The sequence below is a fragment of the Polyodon spathula genome, chromosome 34 (genome assembly GCF_017654505.1).
Source record: "Polyodon spathula isolate WHYD16114869_AA chromosome 34, ASM1765450v1, whole genome shotgun sequence".
Lineage (NCBI taxonomy): Eukaryota > Metazoa > Chordata > Actinopteri > Acipenseriformes > Polyodontidae > Polyodon > Polyodon spathula.
In genome coordinates this window covers 4,265,434-4,285,655 of record NC_054567.1, presented here as the reverse complement: position 1 = coordinate 4,285,655, position 20,222 = coordinate 4,265,434, and the positions used below count along the sequence as shown (strand labels likewise).

At 37.6% G+C, this 20,222-nt stretch overlaps 1 long non-coding RNA gene across 4 annotated transcripts in view; it reads right to left on the bottom strand.

Annotated features, from left to right (window-relative positions):
- Nucleotides 1–744: 744 nt before the first annotated feature.
- The window catches only part of LOC121303633, a 40,134-nt gene continuing 20,656 nt past the window's right edge, over nt 745–20,222 (bottom strand). For 2 of the 4 annotated variants that reach the window (XR_005947822.1, XR_005947823.1), the window contains exons 2-3: nt 17,326–17,593; nt 745–4,820 (exon numbers count right to left, since the gene is read on the bottom strand). This is a non-coding gene — a long non-coding RNA (uncharacterized LOC121303633). The remainder of the gene's footprint in view (nt 4,821–17,325; nt 17,594–20,222) is intronic. The other 2 variants (XR_005947824.1, XR_005947825.1) reach the window with 2 other exon arrangements.

Here is a 20,222-nt window from a genome sequence, read left to right as displayed (position 1 = left end):
TTCTATAGGCACTGTATATATATAAACAATGAATACATGCAGAATTAAAAGGTAAGCAGTGCAGTTTCAGTTTATGTTGCCTCTGCCTGTCCCCTGCTGAGTGCTGTGTCTGTTGATCGCTCATTTTCGGTCAATGTAAGCCACCTCCACCTTCACAATAAGCTACTGACCAGAAAACATGCCTGGACTGCTGGGGCTTTTGATATCACGGTGGTCACGGGTAGGTCTCTGACATTCTCATGCACATTAAATTATTGCTCACAGCACATGTAGCATGCACGGTATGGTATGTAAATTAGCCAAATACTGTGCTCGTAAATTAATGCGTTCTCTGTTGGTAAATGGGGCACTAAATTTAGATCTGTGGCACATGTTAGGCTCACTACTTTACGTGCGCAATAACTCCAAATTTAGCACCCTTTCGTAAATGAGGCCCTGTGACAGATCGAACGATTCTTGGTGTTAGACCTCCCTCCCGACCTGTGAGTACCCTTAACTAAATGGCATGACAATTTATTCCTTAAGGTAGGTGGAAGTCGGTCATTTAGGAAGGGGGCTGAGCTACGGCACCGAAGCTCACTGACTCGGAAGGGAGGCGGCATGGCATCCGAGGATTGAAGGAGCGGATGAGCTCGTTAACATAGGGCTCATGAGCGAGGGTATAAATAGGGGGCGTAGTGAATGTGATCTGTTCTTTTTTATATGGTTAGCAACAACCTAGAAGGAGACCCCATTATTTGTGAAAGAAACTGTGAGTGTTTGTTAGTTTTGTCTTGTAAAGCTGTTTGTATTGTCTGTTTCAAGATTACTAACACGATCCGAAGCTGCAGCAGGTAAAACGTTTAATTTACTTCTTCAGTATACTGATTTTAAGTTTTGAAGTGAATCACATTTGAAACATAGAATATTTACATAAGCAATGCATTTTTGTAAATAATTGCATAGCCCTTTCCTCTACAAATTTTGAAAAATATTAGGATAGAAACCAGTGTAACACCATAACACCAGTGCAAAATCAGTGTATTACCCTGGAGATACCATACCAGAACCATTAGCAGACCACGCATTTCATAGTGATCCTAATACGCACACAGGTTTTCATTCAATTGTATTCCTAGTATTGTAGTGTTAATCACAGAACTCCAAGGAGTTATTAATTGAGACTTGGAATAATAGCTCACAATGATTGTTCTTGGGTACTTTTAATTATGCACTGTGCCCAAGAGATGTGGATGAATCCATATGGAGGACCGATGGACAAGGTTATTGAAAGTTATCTGGATTTCACATCAGACAGTTCGTTGTGCAATTTTCAGAGGCACATCAATATGCGATTTTAAACACTTGTCAGCTCCCATCTGTGTAAGTTGTCCTCAGCTACAGTTGAGCAGTTATAGTGCTAGTTGCACTTATAAAGTACCCTCCTCTTGGGTGTTATCAATTGGTGGTAAAACTCAAAGGAAATGCTGATGCTCTTAAACTCCAGGGGTCAAGGTATGCAGTGTCTATGTGACGGACCTCTATGTGTTGTGGAAAGCTATTATTCCAACATTCATATTTTTTGCTTTCATCCTTCTAAAACTTGACCAAGGTAAATGTGCTCAGTAATTTTGTAGTGTTCACTTTCTTTTTCCTGGGTTATACTGTGCATTATTTACAGTTTGCCATGTTTTACCATACCTCGCTTTATCACATGTTGCTATGCTTTTACAATGGAAAACTTTTACAAGGGGGCATCATCAAATTGTTAAAATTAAGTGTAAAAATCAGGTCATCACTGTATAATACAAGGGGTTTAGTAAATTCCTAATGATATCAAACTGTAGTTTTACTAGTACTTAATTGTATGTATGTGGAAGCCCTCTTGTAAAGCATAGAAATACAGTCAGGTAGACAAATATTTTTTGGCAAACCCAATGTGGAGTGTCTCACCTTGGATGCCTTTATTATAACAATGCAACTTCCTCATGTAAATACAATTGACTCAGGAGTTCCATTATGTACAGCAATGCCTATATTAACCAAGGGACGTGCCATTGGTGTTTGCTTATCCAGTGTGCTTCTGTTCTTCAATTACATCCTGCTGTACCTGTGACATGAATAAACAGATGCTTGATAACATTTCAGTCTTATTATACACAGGTGGATTTACATTATTCCTAGTCATTATAACAATTATTAGTAGTAGTCATAGTACTAGTTTCAGCACTAATAGTAGATGAAGTATTAATAGTTACAGTCATAGTAGTATCCATAGTAGTATACAGGGGTACACAAAAATCCCTGGCATGTATTTTGCAAAAAGTTTGTTATCGGTGTAAATTTCAGGCAATATGGGTAAAGCAGCAGATGTGACAGAAGTTGACAGAAATTTAAACAGTGATTCTCCTGGTCTCCTGTGTGCGAACATAACTCTACACCCCAGCCAATCAATGGCAATGCAGAAGCGTTCACAGACAGGTGCAGCCATGTGGGGAAACAGCAGAAGATTAGGAGCACTTTCAGCTGGCCTTCCCCAGGTTGAGTTTAATGGGTCCTTTGGTAGATGCTAGAAATATGACCACTTACTTGAAGCCAAACAAGTACAAAGAGGATGTTTGTAGAGGAAGAGCTTTGCAGTAATACAGTGCAGCGATGCTGAAAGAGCAGTGCACACAGCATTGGGCACAGTACAATTAGCGGACAGGTACTACAGAGGCTTTTTTTAACAGTACAAATATCTCCCTTAATGGTCTGTGTCTCAAACAATCTTCCCATTAATTAGTGGACCATTTTTTTTGGTGCTTTCCATGTGAACTTTCAGTTTTCAAGCATCCTAAATGGGTTTTTAATTGTGCTGTACTTATAGTGGGGCGCCACATTGGTTTTGAATGTTAAACTGCCAGGTCATTATCCTGCTTACAGATATGTGTCCTTTAATAATATGAGAGCTCACAGCACTGGTCAGGTTCCATCAATAACTTCCAACCTCAACTCAGCTGACTGATATTCTTTGTACTCTCTCCTGGCATTGTTATCAGGGCCACTCTGTACTCTCCTGGCATTGTTATCACGGGCACTCTGTACTCTCTCCTGGCATTCTTATCAGGGGCACTCTGTACTCTCTCCTGGCATTGTTATCAGGGGCGCCAGCATGACAAAGGGGTACAGCTTGTCAAAATGTCAGGGGCATGCACAGCAGTGGGTATTGTGTAAAAACATTTTAGCATTTACAAATATTAACCACATTTTTACTAAGCCCTGCGCGTTTCTCTTTAACAGGCACTATATAACTATGGGAAAAGCATGGGGGGGAACTACAAAATGACTGTGCACATTTACTGTGGCAAATGTTTGTAAAGGAGCACAGGGTAGCAAAACAAAACAATCAAAAAAAAAATATCCAAACCTTTTGTCACAAATGACCAAAGTCTTAATTGTTTTATTCACTGGTGGTTATATTGTATACTGTTTTAGTTGCACTATTTTTTTATTTTTTAAGCTGTGTGTTTTATTTATTTTTATACCCAAAATTTAATTTATGTGTTTTGTGTACCCAAAGGGAGACCCCAATAAGGAGGTTTATGTATGTTTTTTTTATCCTTTTAATTATTTTTAAAATAATTATAATAATATTATTATCACAGTCACAGGTGATTGGGACCTTAATTATAGTTAAGTGCAAGTCAAAAGCACCACTTGATTAGTTCCCCTATATAACTGGAACCAAAAGAACAGAGAGGGAGAAGATTGGAGAGGGGACATACACACACACTGGAACATGGCTATTTTGAACATGGAAGGAAGAGAGGCAGCACTGGAGCCCAAACAATGAATACAATGAAGAGAAGCAGAAGGAAACAAAATGGAACAACTAAAATGAAGTGAAGACTACATCACAGAAAAGTTAAGTACTCTTTGTATTGGTGAGAATACTGTTTCACAACAGACTGCAAGTATAACTTGTATTGTTTATGTAAGTGTCCTGTTTGATGAATGCTAGTGTTCTAGTTATTGTTAACTGATACACAACTCCAGTATAGAGGGACTGTGAATGGAATAAGTATACTGTTGGACTGGAAGATATCTCTATTGTATTATGATTGCTGATGCATTGTAGTTTTGTCTGTCTCCATGGCTTGCCTCCTCTCTTCCTCTGTTCCAGAAGAGGGATTGCAGAGAAGACGGACTGCTGTATCACCTGCAGTCACCCCGATCAGAGAGGCTCTCTCCTACTAGAGAGAAGGAAGACCAATGATCTTGTAGCGAGGGGCCGAATGTGGGGTGTGTGATTTGCTCCACTCCGAGAGAGAGAGAGAGAGAGAGTATTAAGCATGGATCGTTTTCATTGTTTCTCCAGGATTGACGTCACAGAGCGAGGGAGGAAGCACTCCCTGGAGGCGGGTGTGGGATCTGGGTGCAAAGTATTTGTAAGGAGCCAGTTGGACTTTCATGGACAAATTAAAGTGCCTGCATTATGGTGAAGACCACTTTTGAGAAGATTGCTTTTTTTGTCCTTTGAGGAACACGGCACTCTGAGGCCATTGAAGGTCACGTGACACTACAATGGTATGGTGGATGTAATTAATCTACCTTCTCAACAGTGTGGGGCATTTTGAAATCCTCCAGTGGGACTGAACTATACTGTTTATCTATATATCTAACTATACTGTCTATACTGGGTATAACTATTTTTGTTACTGACACTTCTTTGTTAAAACTGTATTCTGTTTTCTTTTGTTGTTTTCCATACCATAGTAAAGAGCCATTTTGTGCAACTGTCTGTGTGGTTCTCTGGGGTGGCGGTGGGGGTCTGGTGGTCAGTCTAAGATCCAAACAACCTGGGGGGTATAGAAGAGAAGGTTATTATAAAAAAGTATATTTGCCTGTAAAGTCATGCAAACATAATACCTGACACTTTCTAAATTGCAAAAATACAGAAAAAGTGAGTTTTTAATTTAACAAAGTTTTAAATATAAACATCGTTTTTGGGACACAGAAAAAAACTAAATGTTTTTAATGTTGACAATTCACAGACTTGATTGATGGAAACACAGCGCCGGCAACAGGTTTTAATCAGCTAGTGAACCTTCACCTCAAACTGATAAGGATGTGGGTCCCCACTGTAATGTGTTGCTTGTTAGCTGTGCAAATTCTAGCCCCTGTGTGAAATGCCCTCGATGAGCCTGACAGAAACAGGTGGTTATTTAACCCGAGTGTCATTGTTAGCTTTAGGGAAAACTACCTTCCACACACAATGCCTGTTAAACAGCACTCCACAAACATCAATTCCAGTTGAAATTGCCTTGGACGGTTCTGTTATTTAACCAAACGTCTTTATCCATTTCCCAGCGCTTTGAATGTACTCGCCACCTTCGCTTTCATCCAAGCTTTGTGAATGACAATAGATTCCTAACAGGCTCTACACATCGTTACTGCTTACTTAAATAAGATGATGCTTGCTAGTCTTAAGCACGTCAGAATTTCAAAAGGGAAATCATGGGTTATGTTTCTTTACAGAGCAGAGGTATACATGTTACTCAAACACACTAGGCATGATGTCATTAAACAACAATCCTTTATAACAATGTTAAATAATTATTTTATTAATATGTCCTTAGCTATACATTGCCTGGTCACTTTATTAGGACCTGTATACCCAGTTTGATTTGGCATCGTTTCCTGGTATATCCAGAGTGCCTTGATTACTCTGGAAGGCCAGACTAATGCCTTGAGCTTCACATTGCACTTGTTCCCTGATGGTGGTGGCTGTTTTCAAGACAATAATGCACCCATCCACCCAATGGGTCGAGCAGCAGGACACAGACTTTAGGCACCTTTGGGATGTATATTTATAATTCAGCTTTAAGTGACTAGGGTAGGTCCAATCAAACACAGATTGGAGTATACAGATTCATTCTAGTATCGTCAAAGGAAAATGATCGAACTTGTACAACTGAATGCAAATAAATTCAAATACAAAGATTAACTTAATTCAATATACCTTTTGTATGCTCCTGTTATATCTAATGTAATATTTGAAACAATATTTACTTTTGTTTAATATATTGTGAACTGTTGTTGGGTCACTTGTTATTTGATCCCTGATGTAATCCCAACAGAATGAGACCAAGACAATGCTGTGATTAGGGCCAACAATGTCCCAATCTAGCTGCAGGTCCTGCTGAAGTACATGCATACAGGGTGTCCCATTACACAATGTAATCTACAATGTCAGTTACAATGTTCCCTGTTAAATCAGACAGGCACACCACACATCTAATGATCTTAATACAAACCTCTTTTCTTACAATTGTGAAACACTGATGCCTAGAATGCCCTGCTTACATGGAACATGCTTTATATTAAATACACTTTAAGGACGACACCTGGCAAGTGGGTCTGTCTGTCCCAGTAAAAACAACAACTAAAATAAATGTAGTTTGTTCCTTAATGCATTTATCCAAAACGATTGCCCACCTGCAATTGTAGCTGCGATGTCTGTAACCCTCCAGTAGTGTGCCCTGTTAGTTACCCATTCATCTCTTGATCAGGTAGTGACAGAATGCAAACCCTCCTAATGTAAAATACGCCTCCTCATTTTGAGAGATTTTTTTTTCATTAAATATGTTTTAATAATTTATGGGAAAGTGCATTATTTATGTATTTATGGATGTATTTAAATCTTAGTTAGCATTAGTAATGCAATTTACCAAATACACTATGTGTAGAATACAAAACACACACACACATAGTCCAAGTGGGTACTGTAGCACACATGAATTACTGGAACCCAAATATGTGCTGTGTAAATGACACCTGAGAATACATTTCAGACGGGAGTCCAATTAATTGCCATTATGCAGCATACAAACTAGCTGATTGTGGTTTTATACATTTAAAATACTGTATTTTAATTGAGATCTTTTGATGGAACAAATATATAGAAAGGTAGAACTCATTTAACAAATACTCATCATCGCGATAGTAAGTCTCTTAATGCAGTGTTTTGTAAAGACAAAAGCTGGGAGAGTTTGCTTAACGTTTGTGTTGACTGCTCTTTTACTGCTGTTATTCTCCTATATAAATAACGGATTGCTTTGAAAACGACACTACCCAGAAGTCCAGCAATGATGCTCGTATACAAAGTTTTTGTATGTTTATTTGGATCATTAGATAACGAGAAAAACAGGTGTTTTTTTATGTAAATGCACCTATAGCTCTACTTTTTGGCCGTTAATCCTGATATTAATGTTTAATCCTCAATTGTCGATATCAAGAATGGGATTATTAATATCATGCATGGCATTTCTGATATCAAGAATAGTATTTGATAACAAGAATGGCATTTACATCAAAAATACAATTAGATATAAAAAAAATGCAATCCGTGATATCAATAATGACATGCTTGAGATCAGAAATGCAATCCGTGATATCAATAATGCCATTCTTGATATCAGAAATGCAAACTAATGAGCATCTGGTTTGAATTGTTGATATAAAAAATGCATACTAATTAGGTGATGAATTACACCCAGGCTGTATGTCCGTTTTGTGTTTGACAAAAATGTCTGAGAATTCTCATGACATGGACAATGTTTTACAAGCAATTCATACAATGCACTTCCAGGCAGCATTCGAACTCGCAAGGCTTGTATAGTTTCAAATAATTAAAAGACAGAAGTAGTAATGTTCAGCTAAACTCAAACTAAGGCATCTCTGTCCAGAGTATACAAGAAACAAATGCACGCAGTTTTACAGCAGGTACAGCACAAACCAATCTGCGGTGTTGCAGATGAAACTACAGATGGGAGAGAGAAGTCCTGAGCATTATTTAATTTAATTATGAAAATGCTATATTTTTGTAATAATGCCCCTCATTTTAGACTAGTCTGTGCATTGTAATGCCAGCAATAAGCTGTTTTTTTTAAAACATCTTTGTTGACTGACCTACAGTACAAAGATTATTCCTGAAAACTACAAAATCAATAGATTGTTTAATGTAAAAATGTTATTTATGTTCAAATTACATTGCTAATTTTTAATAAATTGGTAAAAACAGGGGGGAAAAACTGAACTTGCCATTCCCCAGAATGGAGGATCAGGAGCCCTACAATCACATTTCACCCTCTGGTGACTTGCAGGTGGCATTTTAGTAATAAATGTGGCGGTTGAGCATGGGGTATGCGCCCCAATAACTTATGACTACACCACACAAACAACATTAAGAGTACTGGGACCTATTAAAGAACTCCATTTCCCCCCTGTGCTAGTTTTCTCAATTGAATGAAAAGTCAGACAAAAAGGTTATTGAGAGCAGGATATTATATTATAACACACAAGGAATAACACATAGATAAGCTAAAATGACCAACGTGGTGATGGCTGCAGCAGTGGACAAAAAAATAATGAAAGTTTGGACTTTAACACAGCTGCACCTAAAGAAAGCACAAACAAGTCAGGGCTGGAGCACAGAGGAAGGGAACCCCCAGTAGAGGCTGCAGGATTTAATTCCTGGCTGGGCCAATGATTTAATGACGTAAATGTTGTAACAAACCCAATCCTTAAGCAATGTCCAATAACTAGTATTTTTTGACGGAAATACAAAAACTACCCTGAACAATATAACTCTCCAAAGCAGTAGGATTGCTCGACAGACAGAACCAAGAAAAACTGTGGGGCAAGTCAGGATTGTTTACAAATAGAACATAGGAAGACAAATTATACCAGAAGACAACAACAGAGTTCAAATAGCAGATGTTATTGAATATGTGTGGAATATTATACTTGAGACAGATGTCAAACATTTGGAGTACATGAGTTTTAAACAGACAGCATTTGAACCATTCAAAATGTTTACCACAGTCCATCAGGCAGTCCTTATAAAGAAAAAAAAATGTCCATGAAACAACCACCAATACTTTAAAAGTCCCAAAATATTATTCAATCCATATTGTGAATGTAGTTGAAATAGAAAAGTTGAAACACAAAACAAAAAAAATAAACTTCTGTGCTGGGTTCTCGTTAATGCCGAATAAATAAAAAAAAAGGATAATACTCCAAAACAGTCAGAACAGACCAGATAATCCAGCAGAAAAGAATATAAGATTGCTCCCCATTAGGGGATCTCGGAACCAGTTCTTCCTTGGTCCTGTAGGGCTTTGATTTTCCAACCAGGTAAGAAGACAAAAAGTGATGATGATAACTAGATTAGTCACTGCTGTTGCTCTTAAGATCCATATAAACAATTTGAATGATGTGGATAGTGTCAGTTTGGCAGGAGATTAGATAACTGGTTAATTTAAACTGGAAAAATGGCAGATTAGAGAAAATACTGTTTCTAACAACCAAAAGATAATTGCTTCCTGATTTCTCCTTTACAGACCAGCAAACCCCCTCTTCAAACACTCTGCATCCACAAAAAAAAAAAACACACCCAAAAAAGAATCACCCCAAAAAAAAAAAAAAAAAAAAAAAGAACCAACCTCCCCATTAGGAGGTAATAGTCCTATTTAAAGAGTCACCAATTAAGATATTTAGAATTAATGATCAATCAAGCCCAATAAGACCTTTGCGAAGGCAATTAAGGAAAACAGCTGAATATAAATAAAATGTCCATGAGGCAAATAAAGAAAAGATCCTCAGTTAAAACGAGAAAGTCCAGTGCAGAGATAAACCCCTACCAAAAGTTAACAGTAAATTGAAATAGCTTCACCTAATTTTACTTTATGGAATCTGAAAGGCCCACTTTAAAAATGAGAACAAAATTACTAATTTCACAATTAACAGAGAACTGAATTAACCTGGCCAGGTATTCTGATACTCAATTAAGAGCAGCAGGCAGCAAATTACTTATGCTGCATTCATGGAGCTAGTGCTACAACGTAATGACATAATTACTAATATGTGTACTGAGGACACTCAGTACTGTCAGAAATAGCATCATATTCTCCAAGAACGCACACTCTACCAAAACATTTTGATGTTAATGAGTTCCAAGTCACTACCACACATAAAGAAAATGATTTCTGGCAAAAGCTCTCAAATGTGTATTCGACTTCCCAAAGTGATCTTAAATTTAAAAAGCTCTCATACAGTGACTAAAAGTGAATGTTAATACTTCCCTTTGAGCTTTAGAAAAGTGTCAGTTATGGGAACAAAAACAAAACAGGAATAGAGGCATGACTAGAGCATAACATACAGTACATCTCAGCTGCATCAGTCTACTGAATTCAAGTTGATAAAATTAAATGTAGGTACTTACATTACTGACGCATTTGTTGATTCGTCAGTTTTTCTTTTTACAAAATGTGTGAGGACATAGCTAATGTGTAAGGCACAAATATAGCTACGGTTTACTGCAAAGTTGGCTAAAAGTTCTGTATTACTATATTTCTTAGTAGACACCCTTACCCAGGGCGACTTACAATTGTTACAAGATATCACATTATTTTTTACATACAATTACCCATTTATACAGTTGGGTTTTTACTGGAGCAATCTAGGTAAAGTACCTTGGTCAAGGGTACAAAAGCAGTGTCCCCCCCCCCCACCCACGACCCTCCAGTTAGGAGTCTAGAGCCCTAACCACTACTCCACGCTGTGTAGGTAATTAGACAGCTAATTGCAAATGTAAAACATAACTAAACAGCAGCTGCACAAGCTGGTTGCTTGTGTGCCTTGCAATGAAAGAAAAGTTCATTGCAAAAGCACCAAAAGTGCTCAGTAAAAAACACAACCCAATCAAAACGTGCAAAACTAAAAACATCCATAAACCACCTTAAAACAAGCCCAGGTGCTTGACCAGGATGATCCCAGGGGAACAGAACAGTCCAGGTGGACGACCCCTCCCCCAGGGGCAACAGCCCGGCTTGTTCAATGCAAAAGATGAACATAATGGTAGCGAGAGCAGAGATTACATCACTGTTATAACACGCTGTAATTATATTAAAAGAAAGGCCAGGTAAAACAAAAGGACTCCAACACAACAAAAATGTGCTAGAACAAACCTGTGTGCACCGTGACAAGAGTGCACAAAAGAATTCTTTAATCACAAAATAATAAAAAACTACACAGAAGGTACAAAACTTTACTAAAATCCGTAAGAAAACAATATAAGAAAAGCATAAAGAAAACTTGTTCTCAGGGAGTCCAGGATACAACAAATCACACAGCAACGGCTGAACCCTTTTTACCGGTGGGGGAAGAATATACACAAAACGACACGACACGGCACAGCAACACAGTGAGTGATGCATAAACTCCCACACAATAACCTGGCATTCAAAATGTCCTCCAGTCACCAGCACAGTAACCAAAACAAACAAGCGTGTATGAGCTTAAAAATCTTTATTAAGACATGCATTACACTAATAAAAAAGATGTATTAAAATCTTTGAATGTAATAGAAAGTACAGTAATCCGTCACATATCCGACTGTGATGGGACCAGAATAAGGGCGGATAAAGGTGGATAAATTAATCCTGTTTTAAATACCATTACACACACAGCTGTAACAATTACTGTACTATATTATTATTTTTTTGAGCTTCTGCTTTTATTAGGGAGCTCCCCTAAATCCCTTGTTTAGAAAGATACAGGGTATTAATGCTTGTGACAGAGTAGCTGTATGCCGTGTGGGTGTGTGCATTCGTTGCAGAATGACAGGCAGGAGATCGAGACAGAGGCTGAAGTTGACATGCCCTGCAGGTGAACAGGATTTACTTACATAGGGTTTCCCAGATATAATGAGAAAGACAACAGTTGTGGTTCAAAGCAGTAGGAAACCACTGTATTTATTTTTTTCAGCGTTTAATGAACAATGGCTCTCATTCCTCTCCTCTCACTCACAAACTCAACCTCTCTCTCTCTCTTTCTCTCTCTCTCTCTCTCTCTCTCTCTCTCTCTCTCTCTCTCTCTCTCTCTCTCTCTCTCTCTCTCTCTCTCTCTCTCTCCCGCCACCAGATCCTGCTTCTCTCTCATCTCCACAAACACCCCTTCCTCACTCATTCTCCATCTCTGTTCTTGATATTAACCACATTTAGAGGTGGATAAAGAACAAAGGCATATAAAACGAACAAGCAAACACTAGCCAGCAAACCCTTATCCAAGCTTCCCTTCATTGAAAAAATGTTTGCCAGTGTCAGAGTCAATAAACCTGAAACTGTGCGCTTGCTGTTTTACTAGATTAATTCATTTCAACTGATGTGCATTCTAGGGAGCCTTGAGCCTGTACCATTAATTGACTGATAAGATAGAGCCAAGCATGTTGTATGCGATGAATTATACATGTTTGGCACAAGATTGAATAGTCAGGCTTGCGCCAAGATGGAGACCGCCTGGAGGTTACTCAAGTGTATATTAACTTTGATCTGCTGCATTCAAAGCTCAAAAACTTTCACAGTCATGTGCAGTTGCAACATCTTGACTGCTTCAGATAGCATTAAGACAGCACTGTGAAAAAGCCCCGTTATTAGCACAGTCTGCATGTATCATTACATTGAAAGCTTCCAATAACATCTCATTCCAGCTGGCAGGAACCTTTTCTGTTGAAATTATTCAGAGGGGTTTAATGTGATCCCAGTGGCTGTATTTATAATGACTTTTGGCAGAATGGAACATTATTTTTCTAGAACTGCAATCTCACTAGCAATTAAGAAAGACACTGCAATCAATAAAAACACTGCAATCTCACTAGCAATCAATAAAGACACTGCAATCTCACTAGCAATCAATAAAGACATTGCAATCTCACTAGCAATCAGTAAAGACACTGCAATCTCACTAGCAATCAATAAAGATGCTGCAATCTCACTAGAAATCAATAAAGACACTGCCATCTCACTAGCAATCAATAAAGACACTGCAATCTCACTAGCAATCAATAAAGACACTGCAATCTCACTAGCAATCAATAAAGACACTGCAATCTCACTAGCAATCAATAAAGACACTGCAATCTCACTAGCAATCAATAAAGACACTGCAATCTCACTAGCAATCAATAAAGACACTGCAATCTCACTAGCAATCAATAAAGACACTGCAATCTCACTAGCAATCAATAAAGACACTGCAATCTCACTAGCAATCAATAAAGACACTGCAATCTCACTAGCAATCAATAAAGACACTGCAATCTCACTAGCAATCAATAAAGACACTGCAATCTCACTAGCAATCAATAAAGACACTGCAATCTCACTAGCAATCAATAAAGACACTGCAATCTCACTAGCAATCAATAAAGACACTGCAATCTCACTAGCAATCAATAAAGACACTGCAATCTCACTAGCAATCAATAAAGACACTGCAATCTCACTAGCAATCAATAAAGACACTGCAATCTCACTAGCAATCAATAAAGACACTCATCTCACTAGCAATCAATAAAGACACTGCAATCTCACTAGCAATCAATAAAGACACTGCAATCTCACTAGCAATCAATAAAGACACTGCAATCTCACTAGCAATCAATAAAGACACTGCAATCTCACTAGCAATCAATAAAGACACTGCAATCTCACTAGCAATCAATAAAGACACTGCAATCTCACTAGCAATCAATAAAGACACTGCAATCTCACTAGCAATCAATAAAGACACTGCAATCTCACTAGCAATCAATAAAGACACTGCAATCTCACTAGCAATCAATAAAGACACTGCAATCTCACTAGCAATCAATAAAGACACTGCAATCTCACTAGCAATCAATAAAGACACTGCAATCTCACTAGCAATCAATAAAGACACTGCAATCTCACTAGCAATCAATAAAGACACTGCAATCTCACTAGCAATCAATAAAGACACTGCAATCTCACTAGCAATCAATAAAGACACTGCAATCTCACTAGCAATCAATAAAGACACTGCAATCTCACTAGCAATCAATAAAGACACTGCAATCTCACTAGCAATCAATAAAGACACTGCAATCTCACTAGCAATCAATAAAGACACTGCAATCTCACTAGCAATCAATAAAGACACTGCAATCTCACTAGCAATCAATAAAGACACTGCAATCTCACTAGCAATCAATAAAGACACTGCAATCTCACTAGCAATCAATAAAGACACTGCAATCTCACTAGCAATCAATAAAGACACTGCAATCTCACTAGCAATCAATAAAGACACTGCAATCTCACTAGCAATCAATAAAGACACTGCAATCTCACTAGCAATCAATAAAGACACTGCAATCTCACTAGCAATCAATAAAGACACTGCAATCTCACTAGCAATCAATAAAGACACTGCAATCTCACTAGCAATCAATAAAGACACTGCAATCTCACTAGCAATCAATAAAGACACTGCAATCTCACTAGCAATCAATAAAGACACTGCAATCTCACTAGCAATCAATAAAGACACTGCAATCTCACTAGCAATCAATAAAGACACTGCAATCTCACTAGCAATCAATAAAGACACTGCAATCTCACTAGCAATCAATAAAGACACTGCAATCTCACTAGCAATCAATAAAGACACTGCAATCTCACTAGCAATCAATAAAGACACTGCAATCTCACTAGCAATCAATAAAGACACTGCAATCTCACTAGCAATCAATAAAGACACTGCAATCTCACTAGCAATCAATAAAGACACTGCAATCTCACTAGCAATCAATAAAGACACTGCAATCTCACTAGCAATCAATAAAGACACTGCAATCTCACTAGCAATCAATAAAGACACTGCAATCTCACTAGCAATCAATAAAGACACTGCAATCTCACTAGCAATCAATAAAGACACTGCAATCTCACTAGCAATCAATAAAGACACTGCAATCTCACTAGCAATCAATAAAGACACTGCAATCTCACTAGCAATCAATAAAGACACTGCAATCTCACTAGCAATCAATAAAGACACTGCAATCTCACTAGCAATCAATAAAGACACTGCAATCTCACTAGCAATCAATAAAGACACTGCAATCTCACTAGCAATCAATAAAGACACTGCAATCTCACTAGCAATCAATAAAGACACTGCAATCTCACTAGCAATCAATAAAGACACTGCAATCTCACTAGCAATCAATAAAGACACTGCAATCTCACTAGCAATCAATAAAGACACTGCAATCTCACTAGCAATCAATAAAGACACTGCAATCTCAACTAGCAATCAATAAAGACACTGCAATCTCACTAGCAATCAATAAAGACACTGCAATCTCACTAGCAATCAATAAAGACACTGCAATCTCACTAGCAATCAATAAAGACACTGCAATCTCACTAGCAATCAATAAAGACACTGCAATCTCACTAGCAATCAATAAAGACACTGCAATCTCACTAGCAATCAATAAAGACACTGCAATCTCACTAGCAATCAATAAAGACACTGCAATCTCACTAGCAATCAATAAAGATGCTGCAATCTCACTAGCAATCAATAAAGACACTGCAATCTCACTAGCAATCAATAAAGACACTGCAATCTCACTAGCAATCAATAAAGACACTGCAATCTCACTAGCAATCAATAAAGACACTGCCATCTCACTAGCAATCAATAAAGCTTGCTTACAGCCTCTAAGCTGATAACATACAATTATGCTATTATAAGTATTTAAATACAAAATGATTACTTTGTTTTACAATACATTGTTTAAGATTTTTTTTTCTTCTGGAAGAAAAGGTAGAGGGTGAGTGGGTGGCACCAGCAAGGTTGTGAAAGGCTGTTTCGTCACATGACTTGAATGGAATGAAGAAGCCTGTTCAGTCCCAGGTCATTAGAATTAGGCAGACTAGCTCATAGATGGGTAAACACAGGTACAAAAAGAAAAAATAGTTAAACACAAAATGGATCAACAAAACCAAGTCTGTAAAATTCAAATGAGTTGTAGAGAAAATGCTGAGGAAATGAACACATTTAAATTAATCTAAAGTTGTGACTAACATAACACTAGTTTTAGTGTTCACCAAAGGAAATATTACCAAAATCGATACAAACGTTTACAAGTACACGTTTCTCCAGCTATACCTGATTATTTGTGTGATTTATAATAAACTAATACATTATCGGTAGGGTGTCTCTTACTGCCCAAACTGCACGAGATGACAGCTTTTATACAATAAGAGACATCTTATACATGACTATAAACTTACATTACAAATCACCTATCAGAAACCAGCCAATGACCGTGAAGAATAGTAGATCATCATAGCTCATAGGATAAAAGACACACATTAAAATAGTGGAGTTTTTAGTGGAGTTTGCTTGCTTGGACCTGCATACAGGTCTGCATTGTTAAAAGAGATAACGTGTTTTGTGTTTTTAAGGTAAATCATTCTAGGTTAATGGTTACTGGTTCACTTGTTTATTTAAAAAATCAGAGACAGATTGAGATTGTTCCTGTTCATGGGAAGCATTGTAGATACCCCATCACTCAGCCTTACTTTAAGCAAAGCTCTTGACCAAAGAAACAGCACTTCAGAGGCCTCTTATCCTGGGGTCCAAGTAGAGAAAACCCTAGTATTTGTGACACATACACAGTACATTTTGAGAAAGGTCTATATCTGATCCTTTTAATATGTATTGCAGATCAGGTAAAAGTGCTTTCCCATTCACTCTCAATTTGTTGAGTAACTGTCAGTGCCCACGCGTTCTTATTTGGGTCACACTTCATAGTAACCATGTAAGACATGACAGGTAATTAAAGGATAGAGGTGACCGTGGAACACAGCAATCCCAGTATCACTGTTATACAACTTTTAAATGTAATTTATTTATTTACTTTTATAGTCCAATGAAAGGGTTAGCTTTCCAAGAGCAGGGTCCGAGTGTCCATGTGAAGTGTTTCATCAGTAAGCAGTGGTTTTGGAACTGGTATTATTAATTAGTCTTACCGCCACTGAAAACAATGTGAGAGCAGGTTATTGTTACCTGTAATTATCTCTGTTGCACAGTAATAACTACGAATAGTTAACCTAGTGTTAGTGTTGAAGCTATGACTAGGCTAATACAATTAATAGCAACATTACATTTATTACAAACCTTATTCCAGGCAATCAGGCTTTTCAACGGTCATTACCCTACAACAGATTCCTAATTAGAATCTCGCCTCAAACTGAAATATAAATTTGAAGCAGCCTAAAGTGACCAAATCCAAATATAACTTAAAAATAATGTTTAAAAATGTCATTATTTGTAGGCAATTGACCTTGTATTTCCCATCTCTGCGGTCATTATGTAGCAGGTGATGTCAGCAGCATCGCACATTGACACTAGTGCTTAGAATGGAGATTACTGGAAACTGTTTCCTGGTTAATATAAAGCTCTAGGGCTCCCTGAGTGGCTCACCTGGTAAAGGCATGGTCATGTCAGGGGAGTACAGAGTTGCTTACTGGCTGTGCAAAGGTGCCGGTCTTCACTGGGATTCAACAGGGAGCGTTCAGGGAGGGTTCAGGAAGGACTGCTTCCCTTCACTGTGCTACAGTGGACTCAACTGGACAGGTGCCCAGTGAGCTCAAAGCTGACACACAGGGCTGATCTGTGTCCTCCAGGGCCTGCAAGATGCTTTTTGGCACACTTCCTGTGCCGCAGCCACCCCGCCTCTCTCTGATAGACTCTTTGAGAAAGAAAAACAAAACAAAACAAGAAAGCTGTGTTGACTCAGGGCATGACACTAAGGATAATTTAAGATCAAAACATTTCAAATGTAATTGTTAGCAATCCTTGCCCTTGAATATAATGCTCTCTTCCAACAAGCTGGAATCTGGAACAATCACACGTTATATAAATATGTGGATTAGCTCAGTCCCAGCATCCTGGTAAAGCCTGCTCACAGTTGTGCTCAGTGAGCTTTGCATTGCCCCAACAGCCTTGCTGACACTGCTGTCATCCATAGAGCGCTGAAGGACCCCGCTTTGTGCAGCTGTGCACTGATTCTGACATGGACCGCACTTTCACTAAAGTGTCACGGCCACTTCGTTCACAGACACTTGTGTCTTCAGTGACAATATTAGTATCACTGTCCTGGTTTAAGGATTCTGCGTAGTCCAGCTGCCCTACATTGAGAACAGAAAAGCTGTTGATAGAATTATTCCAATGTTAATTGATGTAACTTCATTTTACTACAATGAGGCAGGCAGAAAGCCAGCATTTCTTTCTATAGATTCATTTAGATATAGTTTAATAATCTGTAATTACAATCTAAAAAGGCAGCTATTCCCATTACAATGCAATATGTAAACGTACAGTAGATGAGGTCTCTGTCACTTTAAATATCAACCGAAATGGTTTTCCGCAGATGTGATTAAATGATAATAGTGCAATTACAAGCTTTACACTGAAGAAGGCACTAGCCGTAATGTTTGTGTTTAGCTACTTGAAGATGGCATGTGCTTTATACTGTAATAATCCCATTACAAGCAAAAGTGAACGATAATTTGTTTTCTTGTTTCTGTATGTGGGTAAACACAGTCGGTGCAAGTGTAAATGAGGTAATGCACACAAAGGAAATATAGCAGGTCTTGCGAGAGCCTTGGCAGTTGTTCGAATCTGGTATTGAAGCGTGAGAGGTGCTGTGTTAGTGCCTGTGTATTGGGTTGAGATGTACTGTGTATTGGGATGAGCGGTACTGTGTATTGGATTTAGATGTACTGTGTATTGGGATGAGAGATACTGTGTATTGGGATGAGAGGTACTGTGTATTGGATTGAGATGTACTGTGTATTGGGTAGAGAAGTACTGTGTTAATAAAAAAAAAAAAAGAAAATCTATTAAATTGTTGCTTTTCACAAGTTTTTACAAAGGAGGATACGGGCAACATGCCTTACGTATCGACCTGTTCCTATATCCAGTTTTAAATAACTTTAGCATAACTGAAGCAGAAGTGTTAAAGGGACTAGTACTCAAAGAAATGAAAGAAGTTATTTACAAACCGCTAACCAAGATCATGCAACAGTCTCTTGACACAAACGTTGTACCAACAGACTGGAGAATTGCAAACGTAATACCGATCCACAAAAAGGGAGACAAAAACGAACTAGGTAACTACAGACCAATAAGCCTGACGTATATTATATGTAAACTTATGGAAACTATAATAAGATCCAAAATGGAAAATTACCTATATGGTAGCAGTATCCTGGGAGACAGACAGCATGGTTTTAGAAAAGAGATATTGTGTCTAACTAACCTGCTTGATTTTTTTGAGGATGCAACATCGATAACACTATGTAACACAATTTTTGTTCCTGGGTAGTAAGTGTTATTTCCTAATTGCTTATGCCTCAAAAGTATGGAAAATGGCTATTATTCCCCACAAACTTTGCTTTTGTGACCAGGACAGTGATATTTCAAAATATCACTGTTTCCAATGGGAAAACGGGCAAATGTGTATCTTTTCGTTCACATAAAGTCAGAAAAAAACAACATTTGAATCCAAATTAACATGTATTTATACTAAAGTAATCCAAAAATGACTACAAAAGATTTAGAAGTGAGCAGTTTTTTGAGATTTACGATTACACTGTATTTACAGTATAATCGTAAATCTCGAAAAACTACTCACTTCTAAATCTTTTGTAGTCATTTTTGTATTACTTTAGTATAAATACATGTTAATTTGGATTCAAATGTTGTTTTTTTCTGACTGTATGTGAACGAAAAGACACACATTTGCCCGTTTCCCCATTGGAAATAGTGACAGGCATTTACAGTATAATCGTAAGTCTCGAAAAACTACTCACTTCTAAATCTTTTGTAGTCATTTTTGTATTACTTTAGTATAAATACATGTTAATTTGGATTCATATGTTGTTTTTTTCTGACTTTATGTGAACAAAAAGACACACATTTGCCCGTTTTCCCATTGGAAATAGTGATATTTTGAAATATCACTGTCCTGGTCACAAAAGCAAAGTTTGTGGGGAATAATAGCCATTTTCTATACTTTTGAGGCATAAGCAATTAGGAAATAACACTTACTACCCAGGAACAAAAAATATATATATATATATATATATATATATATATATATATATATATATATATATATTATATATATATATATATATATATTTGTTACACATTGTAATGGATAATTGCAAAGCATATGACATGGTTTATTTAGATTTACAGAAAGCTTTTGACAAAGTCCCGCATAAAAGATTAATTCTCAAAATTCTCGAACTGAATTACTGCGTGATTCAAGGAAATGCATGCACATGGATTAGGGAGTGGTTAACACGTAG